At 44.9% G+C, this 19,331-nt stretch overlaps 1 non-coding gene across 1 annotated transcript; it reads right to left on the minus strand.

Annotated features, from left to right (window-relative positions):
* Positions 1-18,793: 18,793 nt before the first annotated feature.
* TRNAS-GCU (transfer RNA serine (anticodon GCU)) lies at positions 18,794-18,865 on the minus strand. Its single transcript has one exon. It is a non-coding gene; the product is annotated as a tRNA-Ser (tRNA).
* Between the last annotated feature and the right edge of the window lie 466 nt (positions 18,866-19,331).

Raw genomic sequence — 19,331 nt, forward strand, 5'->3', positions numbered from 1 at the left:
CGAGCTCTCAGATTCAAATTGGATAGCACGCTGCGACGCCGCAGCTCATCAGATGAGCTCGAAGGGGACGTGGCGTCTCTTTCGCAGTCTAATCGACCCCTCCCAAACGAGAGGGGAGACGCAAAAGCAGCTCCGGCGGGCTCTGCAAGGGTATCAAGGTACGACGGCGCAACTTGCGGACACTCTGTGCGACAGATATCTCTGTCGTATGGAGGACCCGCCTGGGCAACAGTACATGTACTCTGGCAGGCCTAATGAAACACTCGATGCCCCTTTTGAGTTGCACGACCTTAAGGCGGCCTTAGCAAAAATGCGCCGGGGTACGGCTCCGGGACGGGACCACATAACAGTGAACCTGTTGGCGAACCTACCGGACTCAGCCTACCTTCATTTATTAGAATACATCAACCAGATCTGGGACGGGCGTCCACTCCCTCCCGAGTGGAAAACGTCACTTGTGACGTTTATCCCTAAAACAGGTAAGGCCGTGAATACGGACAACCTGAGGCCCATATCACTGACCTCATGTGCGGGCAAGCTTATGGAGACGATGGTACGGGATCGCCTCTCTCCATACCTGGAGAGTAAGGGCTTCTTTGCAGTCACCATGTTCGGGTTTCGCCCTCACATGTCTGCACAGGATGTCCTTCTCCAGCTGCACAGGGATGTAATACGACCCACAACTATGCAACACAATGACAAAGCCATCCTCGCCCTTGATCTGAAAGGGGCTTTCGACAATGTGAAACACGGAAGCATCCTGGCCAACTTGAGTTCTACCGATTGTGGGGCTAGGACCTACGCGTACGTAAGAGATTTCTTGTCAAATCGCCAGGCCTTTCTTCGGATTGAGGGCGAGGAATACGGCCCTTACATGATGGGAACACGGGGTACCCCTCAGGGAGCAGTGTTATCACCGCTCCTGTTCAACATTGCTATGATGCGCCTCCCAAGCCAATTGGCCCGGGTGGAAGGCATTCAACACGCGTTATATGCAGATGATATTACAATTTGGACCACTCAGGGGAGCCTTGGAGACATGGAGGACCGCCTTCAGCAGGCTGCTTCCATAGTCGATGCGTATGCTAATGACTGTGGGCTCCAATGTGCTCCAGCGAAATCAGAGCTTCTGCATGTCAGAGCGAACCCAAAGGATAGGACAGCAATACACATCTCTCTGTCAGGAGGTCCTATTAGAGAGGTGGAGGAGCTCCGTATCCTGGGCCTTTTCATTCACCAGAGACTCAGACCGGACTCCACTATTGCGAAACTCAAGAGAGTAGGCGAACAGGTAGGGCGCATGATCCGCCGCGTTTCCAACAAGCGGGGTGGTCTGCGGGGCAGGGACGCGCTTCGGCTCGTCTATGCCTTCGTGACTAGCCGGATCCTCTACGCCGTGCCATATCTCCGCACTACTAAGCAAGACGAGGCGCGAATAGACGCCATCATCCGCAAGGCAACTAAGCGAGCCCTGGATCTCCCGGTGGCTACCTCTAATGCCAAACTCAAGGCATTGGGGGTGCTAAACTCCTACCAGGAGCTGCGGGAGGCCCACCTCGTGAACCAATACACGCGGCTCACGCAGACGGCTCCTGGGCGCCGCCTGCTAAACCGCTTACACATCCAACACGACTGCACTCCAGAGGAGGTGGAGCGTATCCCAGTACTATGGCGCCATATGCTCTGGGTCTCCCCGCTCCCCCGTAACATGGACACCGACATGCATGAAAACAGACGACAAGCGCGGGCTCGGGCTCTTGAGAGACAACACGGCTCCCGACCCGGTGTATATTATGTAGACGTAGCAGGGCCATCGCCCACGGGATTTTACTCGGCCGCTGTCGTTCACCAGGAAATGCACGTTGATGGACTATCCTTTCGAGCCCCGAATTCAATGCGGGCCGAGGAAGTAGCGATAGCGCTTGCTGCCGCCCACGCCAATTCGAGAATAATCATCACGGACTCCCGAAAAGCATGTGAACATTACTTGGCAGGGGAGATCTCCCCCTTAGCTGCTTGTATTCTACGACGGACTGCCACTGATCCAACACCCAAACGAATCATTTGGGCTCCTGGCCACCAGGGCTTACGAGGTAATGAGGCCGCTGACGCGGCTGCCCGAGCGCTTACTCACCGGGCTCCTCATCCCAGCTCTTCTGGCTCGGAGACTAACCAGCCGCTGCTGCGATTCAGGGAAATATTAACACATTATAGCGACAACCACCGCCTTTTCCCGGCCCCTGCAAAAGGGCTGAGTAAGACGGAGGAGCGAACTTTAAGGCGCCTGCAGACAGGTACTCTACTCTGTCCTGCAATAATAAAACATTACGATCCTAACACGGATGGGCGATGCCCACACTGTGGGGAGACCTGTGATATCTTCCACATGGTGTGGGCATGTACTCAAAATCCCCACCTCCCCCCTTCCCCTACCCCTTCCAGAGAGGCATGGGAGACTGCCCTCCTCAACTGCTCCTCGCTTGAGTCCCAAAGGGCTCTGGTGAAACGGGCGAGAGACGGGGCCTCGTCGTGCGGTGTCCCGGACTATGGACGCCGACCATGTAGCGGGGCCACTCTGTGGCTCCCAAACTCTTTTTTACAATATAAAAGTTTTCACCACCACCACCTTCAGCAGAAAGGAGTGCGGATGTTTTTTACGTTACTTCAATCGAGAACTGCCCATGCAAATATTTCAACTCGTCTCTTTCCTAAACAGCATAGTAAAGAAGCTAAAGCAACAAAACTGCTGTTTCCATGCTGTATATTGATTCCGCACTCGTGCTAGAGGTGGGAAATATGTAGCAGTTATTGGCGGAGTTACAGCCTATGAAGCACGTGCAGCTTCATGTAATTGCAGGTTAGGATATGCGCCTTACATGGTATTGACTTTGTAACCAGACATAGCCATCTGTCAACTAAAAGAAATGTTCTTGCTATAGGATTCTGCAGCATTATGTATGCTTCTGGACACTGAATACCGGGTGCGTCACCTCTCTTGAAAGCACTCAGATTTGTGTACTTATCAGTACGTTTGAGATGAGAAAATTTTATCAGCTTCTTTTCTTTATTTTATAATTAGCTACACAGCATGTCGCAAAAAAAATGTTTTAAGGAAAAGTATTTCAGTTTAGAGTAGAACAGTTCAACAAAGTTGTTTTGGGCATTCTGGTAACTTCAAGATGGTATCTGATGGTTGCATACAGACGCGCAAGTCAAACCTCAAAGGGCATCAAACTTAACAGTACCGCTGAGCTTATCCTTTCGTGCTTTTTATGTGTGTGTAGATCACCTGGGTAAGTTCAGTATTGGATGTTGGATTTCATAGTTCTGCTACAACTTTTATCTTCCTTTCTACACATGAAACATGACTGAACTTGATTACATTCCCCAAGCAAATACCTGACGCCTTACAAGCGTTCCTTACTGTGCACAGTTGTCCCAGTGCATTATATCCACTCATGTGAAGCACACTGTTGTGTTGCTCTTGGTCTCCGAATGTGCTCTCAGCAATATGATGGAATCATAGTCCATCCAGATGGTCTTTGTGGTAGTGCAAATTTCAAAACAGATTGAAGAAGAATGAAGAGTGTGATACTTCGTCATGCATCATGCAATGCTGGTGCTAATCAGGCAACATGTGTGGTATATATACTTCGCACATTTGAGATTCATTGGATTTGTTCTGGAGCCATACTGGGAATTAATTAATCGATCTGTGATTTGTCACTGAAATTGAAAGAGGGCACTAATTTCTGAACTTTTGACACCAACTGTGAATTCAAAACTGTCTTTTCGTGTAGGCTTACATGGCCTTTTTACGTGTATGTAAATTTATGCTAATGACTTTGGAAATTGCTTTGGAAATGGTTTTGGAAATTGCCTCGTAACATTCCTGTTACAGCTCACAATTCGCTTTCTGCACGTCATGTTTGATTGAACCTGATTATATCCCCAAGCTTGTTTGTTGCACCTAACAAACACTGTTGCCCTTTCAGAGTTATTCCATTGATTGACTCCTTTCGAGTGCAAGCAACAAATGGTTGTGTTGCTTCTGATTTCGAAATATGGCTGTCTGCATGACGGGCAACAACATAAGTGCTCTGGATGGCTTTCATCATGCATCTATAAGATATCTGTAACTTTCAGAATTGGTTAAAGGAAGAACTGAAGGATGCTGTAAGAGTCATTAGCAGCTTGTTTTTTACATTATTTTACAATGAACTTGCAATGTTGACAAGTTCTTGCTCAGTGTGCATGTTGTCATGTACAGGTCCCTGCAGTATCGAAGGGAACCATTTTGCACTAAAAGATAATTTTTTGGTTATTTGTTTGCTGAAGTTGAAAATGATTAATGGGTACTTACGCCAAGACGAAAATTATAAAACAGCAAAACGTGAGCTTATTGCTCATTATTGAGAAGTAATCATTAACTGAATGCTCGAACTTTGTTTGCTTTCACCCTAAATGGGCCTTTACAGTCTCGACAAGTTGCTACTAAGCAAGCAAACGCACACATGGCCACACGCAGCCTCACTGAGCTTGCTCAGTATGCACATAAGCACGCACAGCTTCGGCAAGCCCCTCTCAGCACGCAGATGTCCACGTACAGAGAGTTCTCCACGAGAGTCCACGATTTTTTACACGCAAAGAGTGTGCGTGAACGTCTATCAGCTCACAGTACGCGCATATGTACACACAGGACGCACAGAATGCGTACAGGTAACGCACAATTTCTGCGCATTCGTGTGCAAAATGAACGTGATCGTACAAAAATCACTGTTCTCGTGCAAACTCACGCAGAGTTTTTTCAATAGGGAATCGAAGAAAGACTGGACAGTGACGCGCACGTGTGCTTCGAGGGCACTTTTCCTGGAACAGGTGCAAACATTTTCGAAGCCTTCAAATGGTCTCTACTAATGTAAGTCACCTGCGGGGACGTCCGACGAAAATCTTCAAGCCAAAAACGAAAAAAAAAATTAGGAACAAAATGGCGGACGCATTTTTTTTATCATCAGGCGCTGCGAAATACTAAGTACATGGCACACATTGCAGCCGAAGAAAGCAGGGATATCAGACTTGTGAACAGTGTTTAGGAGCACCGAGTGCTGTTGTCCCCGGCCCTAGCAGTAGACACCCCAGAGGCACTTGCTGATTGATTAGAGGCCTGGCATCGACAGCTACCGGAAGCGTGAAGCGCTTCTTGTTGCGCCCTCGGGGAGTAAAGAGATTGGTTGAGGGTGTCCTCGATCAACACTGCGCGTTGCCTCGAGCAGTGACATTGCACTTGTATATGTCAGTTGTAGAAAACTGAAAAGAGGCAAAAAGACAAAAAAAGAGGCAAAAAAAACTATCTCTATTTTGCCAGGGCAAAAAGTCATAGTTTTACTCTCGCGCAGCACTGATGCCTTTCGTTGTGCAGCGCATATCAGAAATTCATTCACCAGGAGAACCAAAGAATTGAATACAGTGATAAAGCTGGAATTTTCACTGAAATCTATGGTCACAAGTTAAGCGTACTTACCAATAAAGAAACCGGAAATGAAGTGAACAAGTGTTTGCGGACATCCGCATTATTCAGACTACTCTGAAAAGCGTCGTCCGCTTTTACGACAAAGTGTTGACTTAAAGTCAACGCACAATGGATATGGTGCTCGGCTGCTGACCCGAAAGACGCTGGTTCGATCCCGGCCGAGGTGGTCGAATTTCCAAGGAGGCGGAATTATAGAGACCTGTCTACTGTTCGATGTCAGTGCACGCTAAAGAACTCCAGTCGGGCGCAATTTCCGGAGCTCTTCACTACGGCGTCCCTCATAGTCTGAGTCACAATGGGACGTTAAACCCAGATAAACTATAATCCAATCAGGTTTTTCGTATATATTTTATTTTTAAGAAGATGTTTTCTTTCTTGGAATCGAGGCGAAAACGCTAGGCAAGCATAAATGCCAGGGGCAGATATCTGGGCCTCCCTTTTTAGTGTGTGCTGGGCGCAAAGCCAAAACAGTGGTAGGGTTTTAGCGCTGTTAAACCGAGTAGGCGTGAGAAGGCATGTGTTTAACCTTCTTGACTCATGAATTTGCTTTACTGGTTTGTCGGCACATCTGCAACGATATTAGACTGAGGTTTAGCTTTGATCGAGGCTAAAATGATCTGATCTGCTTGCTCCGCAGATGGAAGTTGGTGAAGGCGATGTGTAATGCACAGCGCGAGGGTGTGTGGCAGTTTAACGCGAGGCGTCATCGAATGCGGCGATATCATAGCGCTCTCGTGTTGTGGCCAGCGAACGGGATCTGTTCGGTCTGCCGCTCGTTGTCAACTTAATTGCGGCAGTGTCTGTTTTATTTCTGCGTGGCCTGTGGCTCTGCTAGGTTTGGCCAAGATCACCTGCAAAAGGTCACCCTTTCTTTGGCTACAGCTGACGCGACCCTTCTCCGAACTAACCCGAGCTTAGCCTAGTTACGCCGAGGCTTTTCGCAAGTTTTTTGGTTTGGACCGCGTTAAAAATATTGCTGTCACACTAAAGAACTATGGCGGCATGGAGGGAAGAGATTAGAGATCATCGTGCGCTCGCTAAAATCTCCGGTGACCTTTTGCTTGAACGAAAAACCAAATTTATTCGAATATACAGTGTACACAGCGCTCCTATTAGGTTGCCTTTTCTACTCTTACGTCAGTCTAAATGAAATGCCTCAAACACTACAGAAATTATAGTTAAGATAGCTCACCAGACTTCATCGACGGGTGCAGAACTCGCCACTCTTCGTGTCGCCATTGAACAGATCAATCGGCAGCGCTCTCAGCAGTGGCCATTTTCACCGATTCCAAAGCTGCCCTCCAAGGCTTACAAGCTGCTCTTCGCCGTGGAGCCTATGAACAACTGGTCGCAGAAATTTGACAACTACATCACTCTGCCATCAATTCAGGGCATGACATCATCTACCAATGGATACCGGGGTAGAGCGGCATAGCAGGCAATCACTGCGCGGACGAGGTCGCACGAACTGCTCACCACGACGGCGATTTTGTGTCGATTCCCACTTCGAGATCAGACGCAGCGGGCAGGCTTCGCGCACTTGCGCAGGAAATCACGCTTGCCGCGAAGAATTTCGGCCAATTTTTCAATTAACGCTTAAAATAGTTGGACCTAGATCTGAAGCTCCGGCTTCCATCCGGCCTACCACGACGTGAAGCAACTTTGCTGTGTCGACTGTGGCTTGGTGAACGCTGACTTTTCTGAGTGACTTGAGTTTTTTGCTACTCTCCTTTCTCTTTCATTTTTTATCCCCTCACTCCGTTCTCCCCGTGCAGGGTAGCCAACCAGTTATTCTTCCTGTTCCCCTCCCTGCCTTTCCTCTTATTCCTCCGCCTCCTCAGTCAAGGTCAAAGATACATGAGCCGGGTTTCACGCGCCGCATCCCTTCATGAAATGCGTGAGTGATGCTAAGGTCAAGGCTATTTTTCTGCTTCGAAGAGGCGGTGTCAGGCAAATTCCGGTGCACACTTAGTGGTCGCCTGATATTACTCATGTCTTGTTAGTTAAAATGGCACTGAGGGCGACTCCATGTGCTTACTGCTCGTAGTAACAATTGATTCCATGAATCTTCTTGCTGAACTGACATTTGTTCGGCAGCAAAGTGGCATTTATTGAGGAGAAAATATGTTTTAAAAACCTCCCCGCCAATCATTTAAACTCTTGACGTTCTTACGAAAAAGGCCAGCTTGCCCCAATTTGGAAGTGAATAGCCGTATAGGGTTGCCTCGGAGATCCGCGAGAAAAATCGGTGTCAAAGCATGATTGTTAATCGAAAAATAATTTGGTGATGGCGACACCCGTATTTCGTTTCTTTGCTAAGAGGGAAGACGCGGCTTGTTCGTAAATGATGGCCTTTTCACGATTATAAGAGCTCATTTTCGGTGACACTGGCCTTCTTGTGATTATAACTAAACACGCCAGATTCAATTTCTCCTCAGTTTCCCTTTAACAGGCAACAAGTGGCCAAACATGCAGTAGACATCGACTTAACGTTGCTACACACAGAAATGCATCCAAGTTAATAACAAGTTTGCGCCATCAAGACCATTCATAGCGACTGAACGCATCATGTGAAGCCTACAGACTGCATTTGACGCCCTGAAGAAGTCTGAACAGGTCATCGCATGTTCGGCCATCATTATTTAAAAATAAATAACCGGCATAAGTAGCAAGGCTTTTAACTTCGCATTTCTTTTATGACTGCAACCTGAAATACCCTACCCCCCACACCGCGATCTTCAAGCACTGAACTCAATTATTTCTCCTATAAAGCTGCTCTGGGCCTTGCCACCTTTCGTAAACGCAAGTTCTACGTGTGTATGCTGGTAACACGCACCAGTTAAGTCGACCGCATGTGGTGTTTTCCCGCAAGCCTCCTCTGGCTTCGTCACTAGTATTCCTTAAAGAAAACCAAAGTGAAAACTAACTACCTCCCTTTTAACTCTACCCGGGCGCGAATAAATAAACAGTGCAGCTTACGTGTCACGCTATGCTTCTAAAATAGTTCATATTTATGGTACACGCCGAAAAACAGCAAGACACAAAAGCAGTGGCTAGAATGCGAGGCTCGTCGGACCCTGATTCGAACAGAAATCATTATACGCCTCAAGAAGCCTTTCATCGGACATCTGGCACCCGGGCTAAAATTTCATATTCTGATTCACTGCTTCTCACTTTAAGTTCTCAGTTCTTTCGATTCTAGTATAAGCTACTTACTGTTTGTCGATCAAGGTGAGGGGAGAGTTAAAGAAACGTGCAGTCTTAAGCAATATGAGAAGGAACAAAGTTTGAGCATCTATTTATTGAGTACTTCATAACTATACATGAAAAGCACAGTTTTTGCAACTTTCCGAATAGTTTTCATCTTGGTGTATAGTATATAATACTTGCTCTAAAATTCAGTGGAAAAATAACCAAAAATTTCGCAGATTTGTGCAGAAAGTTTGTTCTCAGATATATTTCTCGCGGCTTTACTTTAACTCAGAACCTCTTGAAAATGCTTCCCTGACACTCGGCCGTATACCCAGAAATGTTTTGAAAAATTCTTGTTGCAACATAGGGAGAAGCCTTCCATGTGTCGAAACGAAGAACTAGCATCATTGCTTTTTTCTCGTTTCATTTTCAGCTAATCCTCAGCTACAATCTAGTCGCATCTTCGGTTCACCTGCGCCTGCTCCGTTATTCACTTTACATGAAGGGCTTTCTGAAGGGCTTCTACCTACTAATGAAGCAAGACTAATTGTCTAAAAATTTCTCTGAATAAAAAAGTGAACTTGTTTTCTCGACACGTACTACGCGGATAACGGCACTTGATACGCTCCTCCATATGTCACTTGGTTTATTTTTGTGGAAATTATAAAATAAAAACATTTTAGCCAAATATATAACCTGTCATGTTAATTTTATACAGCACGTATTGCTTTCTCAGTACCCCCACTAAACGTGATCTCAGTCTGTGCAACAAGTCCATTCGATTGCTGCTGCAGCACTTGAAAAGGAACCAACCCATCTCAGGGGTGCTTTAGGGTTAATATATGCCTCATTTCATGCGGCTTTTCTCTGAGATTTCCTACCCCTCATGCATCTCATCCCAATTTCTTCGTATTCTCGAAACACAGCTTGGCCAACCGAACATAACCGCCGTAATAATCACTTCCTTTCTATTCTCTGCAGATCTGTTTGTTTATCCATTTGCTCACTGCTCTTCTACAACTGTGCTAACAGAAACCATCAACATTTATGAAGAACAAAAAGAGTGATAGTAAATTTGTAATTCATTTAGTTAACAGGCTAGCTAAATTGTAGTGTTTTCCGTTATCCTTACCCCAAAGGCATTTGCTCAACATAACTGAACTCAGTATAAATTTCAGATGTGTCCAGGCTATCTGTCGTTCTTTCAAGCTGTTCTTTAATGGTATTTTGTTCTTCAGTGGCGTTATCCGCAAAAAGAGGCTACCTTAACCGTCCTTCATTCGAGGTACAGTTCCTTTCTTCCTTCATGTTGCCGTAAAAGTCGTTAAGCGTTGCAACATATATCACGAGGAAACAATCCTCCCGTTCACACAATGCTCGTATCTCGTTTAAGAAGCATAAGAAAGAAAGATGCACAATTGGCATCTTTGTTTAGGAGTCAGTTCTTGAGATCAAATCAACGCATGCGGGTGACGGAGAAGGACAAATCCTGGGTAGGGTCCGCTCCCCAGTGACCGGATACAGCCCTGAATATTTCATGAATGTAAATGGCTACAAGCTTTTTCTGGTCTTCCTCTTTGACGTCTTTTTTTCTGTGGGCCGTCCGGTATGTATCTCACCGCGAAACGCATGGAGTCGAACGAAAGAATCGGAATAAGCAAAGTAGACATCTCAACTACCTCCATTTTCTCTGAAGCGCTGAAGGTTTTCCAAATTTCGCAAATTTATTTTTTTAAAGAACGCTACGTTGTGTAAGCTGCAGAGCGCTTAGTTTCACGGAGAACCTACGCAGGCTGGATTTTTGTTATCGCGTGTGGAAGCGTAACATTTTGCATTTTGCTCTTTTGTTTTGTTTTGTTCCATTTCGTTCACAGGCCAACTCTGTCTCGCTTGCTTTTTGCTAAACTTGAACAAGCCCGAAGCATTGCAGCCAGTCACATGGAAGAAAGTTCCTCTAGAAATGAGAAATGTAAGACAACGAGCTTTTTGTGTTTAAGCCACTTGCCAGCTGAAAAGAAGTTTTCGCTTTGTTTTTTTACTGTCGTGAGACGACGGCCATAAGGGGAGTGAAGTTTTCTTCACGTTTTTGAACCTATCCCATGTTTTATTCACGTGCGTATCTTTCAAGGCAAAAAAAAGTTCCCAGTAAAATCTTTTTTTTTAGTATTATAACCATCATAAATGAATCACTATACACATCAGTCCCAGTTACCACATCCTCATCCCCTTGATGTATTACTGTTAAGATTTCAGGGTAAAATGAAATGTCAGAAAAGGCTTCGGAGCTGAGTTCTTTTGACTTTCAGTTACTGTCTTGGAACTTGTTGGGTTTCAGGCGTGGCCGCCAAATATATGTTTTCGCACAATTCAGTTCCCGCAAGGCTATCCAAATACTTTCTTTCCTGGCAGTCTATCAAGATTTTTTTGTTATTTTTCTAATGCGTCGTATAAAGCTACATTCCAGCGCCATTCTTCCAAAGCTTATTTTGGTGGGGTAGATTAGAGTTGTTGAGTAAACACTGAGACTGGTTTTGTAAATATTTGTTGCAGAAAATTACTCATCAGGACTTTTATCACATTCGAAGCACTCTCTGTTAGCGAAGTGCACTTGTCCCATTGTTTCTGTCATGCCGAGAAAACATGGGCAAAGCCATTTTTCTCCATCTCCTTGAAAGCCGCCACCAAAGCCTTGACTTCATTCTCCACCGTATCGAAATGACGTCCTATGGATACTTTTTTTTTTGCTGGGTGCAATAACAAATCGCAGGCGGCCAGGTCAGGACCGTAGGGTGAGTGAGGGATTGCTGCATTGTTTTTCCGAGCAAGAAATCGGGCCACAGTGTTTGCAACGTGAGCCCTTGTGTTGCTGTGGTGCAGTTTCCAATTTCTCCCAAAGCTCGGGCCTTTTTCTTGAGGTGTGTTTTGTCATCAGTGTCTTCAAAACACATCTGTAGCACTGGGCGTTTACTGTCTGGCCTCTAGGAACTGCGTGGGTGCAGAGCATTCTCTTGTAGTCGAAAAATGTGATAACCATTGCCTTGTTTGCCGACCTTTGCACTTTAGCCTTCATTGGTCGAGGCTGCCTCTTTTCAACCCACAGAGTGCTTTGACACTCCATCTCTGGGTCGTAGCAGTATACCCAGGTCATGTCTGCAGTAATAATGTTCTCCCACCAGTCCTCGCTTTCTTCTTCTAAGCACCGTATTCACTCCAACGTCTACACGGTTTTGTTTCTGGACTGGAATAAGAAGGTAGGGGATCCACTGTGCACAGATTCTTGACATGCGAAGATGTTCTTTCAAAATTTTCTGGGTGCTTCTAACTGAAATCGGATACTGGGCGCGTTTCCTGACAGTATACGGCGTCCATCCGCCTTGATCACTGCAGCCGCTGTGTTGATGGTTTCCTCAGAAAAGGCTGTAACAGGTGCACCATCGACTCACTGCAGTTCAGGGCTTTCTGTGCAATCTTTGAAGGCCTTCAACAGGCAAAAACAAGCTGGACGAGACATGACGTCCTCATTAAATGCACGCGTCACATCGGAATTCTTTTCTGCGGCCGTTTTGTTGAGCAGCTCACAAAACTTTACAGTGTAGCCTTGTTCACGCAAGGTGGACAAGGGTAACAAAACCAGCACACTTGGAGGTGATGAAATACTATCTCCTGTTTGAATGAATATTCCTGCCACAGAATTAAAGTAAGAGTGAGGCGGCATCTGATTCAAATTAGTGGGATCACAACGTTTACGTTTATGTTCCACCAAACTGTCAGGCGGGCAGAACATCAGAAACAGTTGACATGCGAAAGATGGCAATACAGAGTCACGATACCATGCAATGCAAAAGCGGTATTTCATATCGTGGCGTGTACATAAGTTTTTGTTGGTATATTCGGGGTTTCCTGTGCTTGCTTCCTGTACACAAACGTGAGCGTGAATGTCCCTTTTGCACCTGAGGCACCAGCCGAGCACTCTCGTTTTATTAACACGTGCGCACTATGCAGAACACCAGTTCAGATGCTTTTTTGCAAAAGCCCTGCCATTCGAACGTCATTAAAAGTAATGGACAGAAACGAATATCTCTAGAAATACCTTTAAGGCGATTAGGAGCGAAAGGTATTGAAAAAGTAAGCAGTTACTTAAAATCCGAACTAACTCTCTGGAGTTAGGAACTAGTTACTAACTCCGTTTTGTGAGGAGCATGAAGTGAGGAATATTTTTAATTTTTACACATTCATCGCTTGCATCTAAAAGGAATCCATTGATATGTGCAAGGATTCATTCTTTTGTATAATCTCGATAATGAAATTTGTACACGTGGGCAGACGTCTGAAGCATGTGAACTTTCGCAGACGGGAGAGACTTTTGGCACGATCTTCTAATGTGTCTGCTTTTTCGTGTACACCATTTTTTTTAAGTCCTCGTATTTGAACGTTTACCGCTCGCATAGGAGGCAGTTACTCTCGGCTATTAGAGTCACCAGGTATTTTAAAATTTGTAAGCCGTGATCAGAAAGAATCACCGTAGAGATATAATTTCTATTTTTTTATTCTGCCAGTCATCTGTTCAAATACAGTTTTTTGCGCAAATAAAAAAAATTTATGCCATAAAGCCATGACGTCAAACAAAGCATAACTGCAGCGTTTTGCTTGTATATCCAGGCTTAACCAGAGCTAAGCCACTGCCATATTTTTTCTTGTTCTCTCCTCACCTGGTCTCATGTGAGGCTGCCCTATATGAAAATTAAATAATGAAATAAATGTACAAGGATTTACCGAATGTAGACCATTTCGGAAGAGTAAAAATAGAGTTGTAGTAGAAGCAGTAGTAGTAGGAGTAGAAGCCGGCGGTAGGGTGGTTCGACCGAATACTGGCAAGCTATCTCAGGAGACGGAAAGTACGATTAAAAAACGCCGAAGTATGAAAGCATCTGAGCCTACGTACAGAATAGAACTGGCAGAGGTGTCAATGTTTAAATAAGCGCAAGTTAGCCGACATAAGGAAGTTTATAATGGACAAAATAGGGCATGCACTAAACAAAGAAGATAGCCTAAAAGCAGGGAAGAGAAAACTAGGCATAGGTAGAAGCCAGAGGCATGCACTAATAGACAAACAGGAAAATGTTAGCAACATGGATAAGATAGGTAAAGTCTCCGAAGGGCTCTACACAAATCTATACGGTAGCCAATATAGTCAGAACGTTATTGGGAGTGACTGTAGAGCACAGGGATGTGAGTAAATAAAGAGGAAATAAATAAAGCCTTAAGAGAAATGCAAAGGGGTAAAGGAGCTTGTCAGGATCAGGTAATAGCAGATCTCTTGAATGACGGAGAGGAGATTATGCAAGAAAAGCTAGCCACTCTGCATGCGTAATGCCTTATGACCTCGAGCGTACGAGAAGCTTGGAAGAACGCTAACATTATCTTAATTGATAAGAAATTAGACGTCAAGGACTGAGAGGTCACAGACCGATCCGCTTACTTCCGTTGCCTACAAGGTATTTACTAAGGCAATCGCTAATAGAGTCAGGACCAACTTAGACTTCGATCAACCAAATAATCAGGCAGGCTTTCGTAAAGGATACTCGACAACAGACCACATTCACACTATCAATCAGTGATAGCGGAATGCGCACAATGTAACCGACCCCTATATATAGCCTTCATTGATTGCAAGAAAGCGTTTGATCCAGTGGAAACCTCAGCCGTCATGCAGGCATTGCGGAACTAGGATGGAGAAGTGTTTTGTGAAAATAGTAGCAGATGCCTATAACGACTGCACATGTCACTGTAGTCTTTCATAAAGTCAGCAATACAATTCCAATAAGCAAAGGTTTTAGGCAGGAGAACACGATCTCGCTAATGCTAGTCACCGCCTGTTCACAGGGGGTGTTTCGAGGCCTCCATTGGGAACATTTGGTGTTAACAGCTAATGTAGAATACGTAAGTAATTTATGATTCGCTGATGACATTGTCTTGCTAAGTCACTCAGGAGATGAGCGTTAAAGCTTGATAAATGAGTTAGACAGGCAGAGCAAAACGGTAGCTCTTAAAATTAACATGCAGGAAACTAATATAATCTTGAATAGTCCCGCAAGGCAACAGCAGTTCGCAATAGGTAGCGAAGTGCTGGAAGTGGTAACGGAATACATCTACTTAAGGCAGGTAGTGGTCCCTGATCCGGATCATGAGAGGGAAATAACTAGAAGAGTAAGAATGGGGTGGAGTGGCTATAGCGGGTTCTCCCAGATCATGAATCGCAGTTTACCAATATCCCTAAAGAGAAAAGTATACAACAGTTGTATCTTACCTTTACTCACCTATGGGGCAGAAACGTAGAGGCTAACAAAGTGGGTTCAGCTCAGGTTAAGGACAACGCAGCGAGCTATGGAAACAAAAATGCCCAGCGCCGTCCACGCCAGAATCCAGAGGTGCGTGCCGCCGAAGCAGAAGCTTCCCGCCGCCGCCGTCGAATTCTTTGCTTCAATTTATCGAAAAGCTGATACAGCTGATGAGCTGCGCTCAAATTTCGATTACGCAGTAACGTAATCAACGGCAATTTTTTCACATTATTTTATCCAGAGCATCAGACGCTCCTTAAATGTTTGATAACGTGATGTCAATAAACCACGGAATTTAAAAAAACTCCAGAAAGCATCTGTGCCCATAGGCGACCAAAGCTACAAAGAAGACTTGGCAGGAGAACCTGTATTAAGCGATCATAAATCTTCCTTGCGACAACTCTGTCAGGAACAGATAATTTGAGCAGTGTAAAGGTAACTGGAAGGGGCTGGAATTCAACGGTGCAATTCTTTTCCACTTTTCGAAGAAACAAAGGGCTCCCAGGATACCTCCTCTCGTGATTAATCTTACCGTATAAAAAAGCAAAATAGTCATTCTTTACCCATACAAAGACCCCTTAGCGTTCTGAACGTTATATAATAAAGGACTTTCAGTTGAATATTCAGCACATCTGTTTACTTATAGGCTGTAAAAAAACTAGAACAAAGGAGTTGTAAGACACTGGTCAGATCCCCTATGCGTAAAGGTTGCTCTAACAGCATCACAACTGCCTTTCGAGTGAAAAAATTGAAAAACTAATGTTTGAACGATAGCATAGCAGTATACGCACTCTCGATAACTGTATGATAAATTTCGCTGAGAGAAATGTCCCATCAGTGCTTGGTCAAAGCAAAACAATCCTTAAAAAATAAGCTCTTTAACCACTCCCAGACCTAACCTCCTTCTTAGGTAATAAACTTGCTCCCTCACCTCCTCCAGCTATTACTGTGTTCTTCACCCGTTTCTGCACGAACTCAGATGACCGTTTTATAGTTCTATGGAGTATTTAGTACAAATGACACTAGCTTAAAAAGTACAATTAATCCATAGTCTATTCCCACGAAAGCTTCTCTAAGTGTTCGAAATCTGCTTAAGTGCGGGACCTCTTCTGACTGGCCTATTATAAACTACTGTCTTCTTGCCCCATTATCCTGCCCTTAAATTCGGCTTTAGTTCATATAACGGCCACGAAATGAGGGCTCATGTCTATGGCTCTGCACTGACTCTCTTGTTGATTACTTACATAGAGAACAGCACTGACAGCACGTAAGGAAGCAAAAAGCATGTCATCACAGACCAGCTATTCCATTATGTGAACTTGTACCACTAGTTTTGCGCTCCATTCACCCGAGAGTGGCTGCCGTTGAAGTCGCATTGGCATGTAGCAAAGTTGTTTTTTTTTCATCAATCGAAAAAAAAGCACCACGTTCAGATTTAAAATATGTGGTGGCAGAAGGAATGATGCGACGCATTTTTTTATGTTAAAGTACGTTCACACCAGTAAAACCGGTGCGACAAGACACGTGAAAATAATCGGATTTCAGGATAGTTGTTCCATGTTGTGATGCTACGTTTAGGAATGCGAGAGATTTGATACGTGTTATCAGCAGGTAGCAGGTACCTCTTCGGTGCGCGTAGTCGTTTCGGTAATCAAGTAAAGAGCACTATTTCACTCTTTACTCATCATTAAAAGAAACGTTGGGGACAAACTGAAGCTTGCTTTCGTCGACAGATCATCGCCTTGTAATCAAAAAGAGACTGTACTCTCAATGGAAACAGAGCTCTTATAAGATTGCAAACGTCACAAATGTTCCGATTAGATACGCACTGCGTGCGGACAGCGCCACTGCGTGAATGCCCGTGCGCTCCTCTGGATTATGTAGCCATGCATAGACTCTAATCATTGACAGTAAACGCGCCGTCGTTCCTTTGTTTCCCTTTAATCCATTTTTGTTCCTATGTTAGCGACTCGTTATGAGGTAGGTTTTACTTAAGCGTATTTTATCTTCGAGAGTATTCTTCAGGTGTAGGATGGACTAGATATCGAGGAGAAACTAAGGCGAAGAGATGCAGGTGTTAAGTGCATCTTTGAGTAAAAAATGACGAATGCGTACCGCCACCACTGACCACTTTAGTAAGCAAACTGAAGGCATGTAAGACTCCTGTAGACACGGATCTCTCAGGCCAGGCTTTGCATTCACCTACTTCCAGCCGGCGATCATGGAGGCTTTTTTGATCTTGACTTCATGAGTTTGTGTTGGGTAGATAGAAAGAAATATATTCCATTTTTAAATTAAATTCCCTCTGCAACAAACCGTGCTTTCAAGCTGGGCAAATGTCAGCATATCAATAGTGAGCCAAACAATTTATTTTCACTTAGAACAAATATACGACTGATTTTTCTCAGTATCCATTTCAGGGCATCTTTACGCAAAGCGGCCGGTCGAGGCAATATTAATGCGGCTCACCACCTGCAGTCATTTGCTAATGAGCAGTCACTGCAGTTTGATGTCTCCCATAACGCGCTACATACCCAACCATTCTGGACAAAATCATATTTCAGCGAGAAACCCAGTTTTTTCATGTAAGATTTCACACTGGTGTGGCACCACAGGGACAGGGACAGAGACAGAGTGACAACACAAGTACCAACTCGCCCAATTTTCAACCCTTTTGAATCTAAGATTTCACTATAGCAATCAATATATACGCAGATCACCCGACGGAAGCCATGCATTTATTTTTTCTATTAGCGCTTTTGCTATAATCATTAGCGTTTCCCATTGATTTTCTATGGTTGTCTTAACTATTTGATGCGATCGATAGAAACACTTTAAAGGAAAGATTTTGCTCCCGCAGAAACACCTGCTCCGGTCCGGACCGCCCCCAGGCCGTTCACTGGACGTATAAAAATGAATTTTTGGGCCGTTTATTACTGCAGGTAGGCAAAGAATAGCCGGAAATATGCCAGCTCAGTCCCCCCCCCCCCTCCCCCCCAGCTACGAACCAAGATTACTGCTACTCCGTCTAGAATGTTTTCGCAGCAAATGCAGCGAAGAAAACTGAAGACAAGAGCAACTACTATTTGTTGCGTGACTTTCTATGCAGCGTCACTGTGAATCTAGGCCAAGGATGTCCGCAGCAGGCGTTCACAAAAAAACTTGAAGGGAACACTTATGCTTCGCGTCACCCGGCGGCGGCGTAGCAACAAGCGTGCTCGGCTCGGCGGTCGTCCAACAGAATGTTGGACGACCGTAGAATGTCCGTAGAATGTCCAACCGTAGAATGTTGGACGACCGCCGCTCACGGCCGTGCTCTTTTTAAAGCTCATAGCAAACTTTCCAGATAAAGCTTGGGAAGTTACTAGAACACTCTGGAACAACGTAGAATCGGCTCCGCCTGGAAGCTATCAATCGAGATAATTCTAACCGTGTCTTGCATCAGAAACAAAGCGGCGTGCCGGCAGCTTTGATGAATGAACAAACACTACAAACATTCACGGCAATATTTTAACCGCACAAATTGAACTGCATTAGGGGCTAAAAGAACAGTTCCAATAGGTGCGTTTTTGGTTCATTGGTTTATTGGGGTTTAACGCCCCAAAACGACTAAAAGTTTGAGAATCGCCGTAATGAAGCGCTCCGGAAATTTTGACCACCTGGGGTTCCTTAACGTGCACTGACATCGCACATTACACGGGCCTCTAGAATTTCGCCTCCATAAAAACACGGCCGCCGCGGCCGGGATCGAACCCGCGTCTTTCGGGTCAGCAGCCGAACGCTATTACCACTCAGCCACCGCGGCGAGTGAGGTACGTGGTAGATCTACAAGTGAATTCAAACTATCAAATGAATGTTTGGTGTCAGCAGCCGTAATCTTTGTTTGACCGAAACTGAAGCAAGGCGGATATTCAGCCGAAACCATTCAATCACTTTTGAAGCGGCTGATTATACGATAAACATTTCAATTTAATATTTTATGGCCCTTACAGGAAACACTAAAGGCGATTTCATTTGCTTAATCGCTCCTCCCAAGCTCCTGCAGACGCAGTCGCATCTTAGCGGCCTGGCAGCCGCAATCTTCAGCACCTAATGACGTTTTGGTGGATGCCCATAATAGGTGGACAAAGTCCACAATAAACGAGTAACGGGGAAGAACTTCGCAATAAAAGCATTTTCGAAGGGTCGCCTACTTATAAAGATTACTTTTCGGGTACATTTGGATATGAGTGTGCATCTTTTCGTATCAAACCGTTTCGTTGTTTTCGCCC

Source organism: Amblyomma mixtum, chromosome 8 (assembly GCF_055824585.1).
Source record: "Amblyomma mixtum isolate Tamu chromosome 8, ASM5582458v1, whole genome shotgun sequence".
NCBI classification, from domain to species: domain Eukaryota; kingdom Metazoa; phylum Arthropoda; class Arachnida; order Ixodida; family Ixodidae; genus Amblyomma; species Amblyomma mixtum.